The following is a 4389-nucleotide window of genomic DNA, read 5'->3' on the forward strand; positions in this document are numbered from 1 at the left end:
GCTGAAGTGGTACAGGAACTTGACCGGTTGTTTGACTTTACCAATGGACCATCATCCGCAGAAGACATAAAAAAAGGTTTGCGACAAAATGTTTCGCAAAAAACGACTCATTTGGAAGAGTGGGCGGCACTTGAAGGAAAGTTAAAAACAGCCAAATTTCTTAATACATTTGGAACTGTCGCCACAAACGTTAAGTGTATCCAAGGTTACTTGATGTCATTACAATCTCTAAGAGGGATTTGGCTGAAAACCAGAGCAATGGGATTCAAATACTTAAACTTACGCCAGTTAAACCAAGATTCTCTGGAGAACTTATTTGGCGTAATACGACAACAGAGTCCAACAAATAGCAACCCTACTTGCACACATTTTATGGCAGCCCTGAAGACTGCAGTTGTCACTGGGCTGACGGCCCCCCATAGTGCAGGATCAAACTGTCAAAAAGATAGGAATATGCTGCTGACAGACTTTCACAATTTGGTGTTTGGATCTCATGAGTCGAAACCTTCCTCGAGTGAGAATCCTCAATCGACTGAAAATCCACAAGCCTCCATTGATGCTGAGAATGGTGATGATTTAAGCGACGAGGAAATCCCCGTGTTAAGTCTACCGGAAGGGCCGGAAACTAACGAAATCGAAGAGGAATTAGTATCTATAGAGAACCAATCAGTTGTATACGTCAGCGGTTATTTAGCGTCACGAATTACCAAAGTGCACGAATGCGACCAATGCCGCAACACTTTGACTGTCACCCCAGATCTAGACGACATAAAAAATGATGACACGTACAGTTATATACGTCTAAGAGAGTGGTGGGGCGAAAAACAATCCCTAACATACCCCTCAAAGAATTTATGTTGTCTAGTAAAACGTGCTACGGAAATAATGGAAACCGATATTTGCACAAGTCTCCATAGAATAGACGTATTTGTTTATGCTGTGACTTTATTCAATACCGGATGTGACACCACATGGTTCGATTGCGCGTTACACAAGACCTTTGTTTTCGACAACATCTTCTCCACTATGGCCCACCTATTTATACGACGCCAATGTCAACGACTTAATCAAAGTTTGGCATCCCGAGAAGAAGCGTTATCGGATGCTATTAAAATGGCACAACAGCAAGGCAAAGCCAAATAGCCACGCATACATAAGGCTTTCCAGGTACCCATAAAAACTGAAAAAAAAAGAGTAACAGGTTAATTTTATCTTTAAATCATGACATCTATATTCAGGTTATAATGTTAATATAATTTTTAAAGGATATTCTGTTTTCAGTTGCTGCGGTAAGCGCGGCAAGACGGGCCATAAGTCTGCGGAGCTTCAATCGAGCGGAGGCGTCCAGAGATGCGACCGCGGCGGCTACCTGCCCTCGGCTTCATGCTGAGCAGCAGCAGACGGTTAAATTGCTATCGATAGCAGATAAAGTTAGACCAAGCTTACTATGTACCGAATTTGATAGCACAGAGCGTGGAAGTGTTATCATAAACATCAAATGTCTATGAAATTATGACGTTAAAAATAACACTTCCGCGCTCTGTGCTATCCAATTCACTTCAACCAACCAATTAGCATGCCGTCCGGGTAACTAGCAGCAAGTACCCAATACGGCTCCCGCGATTCGGTATGTACGGCGCGAGCCAGCAAAGACCATGAGGAGGTGGAGGGAAATGTCCCCAACTACTATATTTATAGCGAACTCAAGAAGGAAACTCAGCCTCCATTGCGGATCATCCGTGGTCCACAAAGGAGCCGGTCACAAGCCCGGGTAAATGAGGAGTGCACATGGTCGTGTTGTCGTCGTTGAGGGGAAACTCAACATGGCAACACGCCCTAAAGCTATCAATAATTTATTTTAAAAAGGACAAAAAATTTACTTTAAGACAAAAAAAAGAATTACTTACTCAAATCGGACTACGGATGTCGGAGTAATCGGTGAACGTACCTACATAGAAAAAAAATAGCCACAACCGAATACAGAACCTCCTCCTTCTATGAAATTGAAGTTGGTTAAAATAGTTCTTTACCTATAGATGACAGGAAAACCTGAAATGTGCAGTCAAGCATGAGTCGGACGTAATGTACGGAACCCTTGTCCGACTCGCACTTGACCGGTTTTTAAGCTTCCAAATAAAAAAAAATCGCAGCTGAACAAAATGGGTTTTCAAAGTAACATTTTACTCCTAGGGATAAAGTAATCGTATGAAATCCCATTTTATTCCGATGCTCTAACATTTTAAATCCTGCATATAAATTAATAGACCATACACGGTGTAACATGAGTAAACCGAATAATTTTAACAGCGTATTCCTGATCATATTTAGAAACAAAAATGTCCTATAAACTTTTTTTTAAAAACGCCTAGATTCAGAGATAATATTAATTTCAAAATAAACAAGTTTTTGTTGTTACATAATGTAAAAGGCCTTTTTGATGGTGATGTTGCTGCTATGGGACGTAGTCTAAATATCGTCGGTATACTTCTAAAACATGATAACTACCTGAAACATAGTTTCGAGAAATCGCGAGTTGAAAGTTTGGTCCTCAAATAAGGGAATTTAGAAACCCGTTTTGACTAATTTACTTTCACACTTAAAATTTTTGGATATTAAAATTGTCTATTAATTGATAAAAGTGATATTTTTAAACCGAAAAATATAAAATATTGGCCGACAAAAACATGGCATGTGTTAGTTATCATGTTTTACCTGTATAAAAAATGAACTGATTTTGGTGTATTTGTTTATAATCATATAAAAATAATTATATATAATTTAAAAAAAAGACAGTGATAAAAAATACTAGTTCACACGATATTATAAGCAAATTCTAAACACTAACGTAGAAATAAAAAGTAATAAATTACATGCAACGTGTAATTATTTACATGTAAACAGTTATAAGTGATTCTAATATTACTTTTCTCTCCTTTATTGAAGAATCATATGACAATACACTCCTTATTAACTAAATTACTTCAAAAAATTATGATACTGATATTGTTAGCGTTTACCGAGCATACTTAAATCAGTCTTAAGTGAATTTAATATTATTTAGTTGTATAATAGATCGTGTATTGAAAGAAATGCCTATAGGTAAATAATAATGAATAATGTTATGATATTTTACCAGTTACTCTAACTAGGTTCTAATTAATAACTACACTAATAACGGTAATTATAACTACATTCAGACAAAACATGTTAACGTTACTTTATATATTTTGCATGACCAGTTTTACGAGATATGTTGTTTTAAATACCCTTATTATTTTTTACGTGTACACTATATTTAATTTCCTGTCTGTTAGTACTTTTTTACACTCTATAACTTTGTAAATAATAAACATAAAAAAAAAATCACATATATATTTAAAACAATAAAATGTGAACAAAACTATATAAACAACTCATTTTTGACCATTTTGTCAGTTATCATGTTTTGGAAGTACACCGACGATATCTTTATTGATAGATGTCAAAAAGTGACAAGTAACACTTTGCAAAAAGAAGGTTTTACGAAAAAAAACATGTAAAAATCAATTTAAGTAACAAATTTACCAATAAGATTTATTATTTATGTACAAATACATTCAAAAATTTTAAAAAACAAACCAAAAAAAATTTTTTTTGGCGAAATTGACCTAAACTCGTGTTACATTCTTTCCTTCTTTTGACCTCAGAAATGCGTGGTTAAAATTATTCGGTTTCCTCATGTTACACCGTGTATATAAGGAAACCATTCGTTCAACCAGACAAATATAGTTGGTAATAGTAGATTGTACAACAAGGGCATAAAAGTGACATAAAATTATAAAAATGAAAGGGCATAAAATTGTAAAAATGGACATTTATAGCCCTTGTTGTACACTCTGCTTTTCACTACGATTGCGAGGAAAATAAATTATATTTTTCACGGCAATTTACACCATGAAATTGTCGTAAAGCGAAAGAACATAATACATATCCAATTCCCGCCAACTAACTTTTTTTTTATTTTCAACATGTGATCAGAGTTTCTGACGCTTGGTTTTCTGCCAAGTCAAACATTTCGGAGCATTTTTGAACGATAATCGATTCCTATTTTATGTGATTTACTAAATTTAATGACGGAAAATACGGATTTCAAATAAATTGTAGCAAAAATAAAATAATATAACAAGTTTTGTCATCTACACAATTTTATTGCTCAGTAAAATTGTGCAATAAGTTTTAACTGTTTGGCTGTTGAGACCGATTAGAAGAAAATCACCTATCAATCAAAGAAAAGACCTTAGTCTTAGAAGAAAATTTTACTTTTATGCTCTTAACTGCAAAACGTAATTCAAGACCAAAACAAAAAAAGTAAGAAATGTTGTCACTTTTTTACTAGCGCGTCTTGTTGCA

General features: G+C 34.9%; 1 long non-coding RNA gene across 1 annotated transcript; it reads right to left on the reverse strand.

Annotated features, from left to right (window-relative positions):
• Window positions 1-2267: 2267 nt before the first annotated feature.
• On the reverse strand, window positions 2268-3737 carry LOC134654873 (uncharacterized). Its single transcript, XR_010097380.1, has 2 exons — window positions 3456-3737; window positions 2268-2466 (listed from the first exon to the last, which is right to left on the reverse strand). It is a non-coding gene; the product is annotated as an uncharacterized LOC134654873 (long non-coding RNA).
• Window positions 3738-4389: the final 652 nt, after the last annotated feature.

This window comes from Cydia amplana, chromosome 15 (assembly GCF_948474715.1).
Source record: "Cydia amplana chromosome 15, ilCydAmpl1.1, whole genome shotgun sequence".
NCBI classification, from domain to species: Eukaryota; Metazoa; Arthropoda; class Insecta; order Lepidoptera; family Tortricidae; genus Cydia; species Cydia amplana.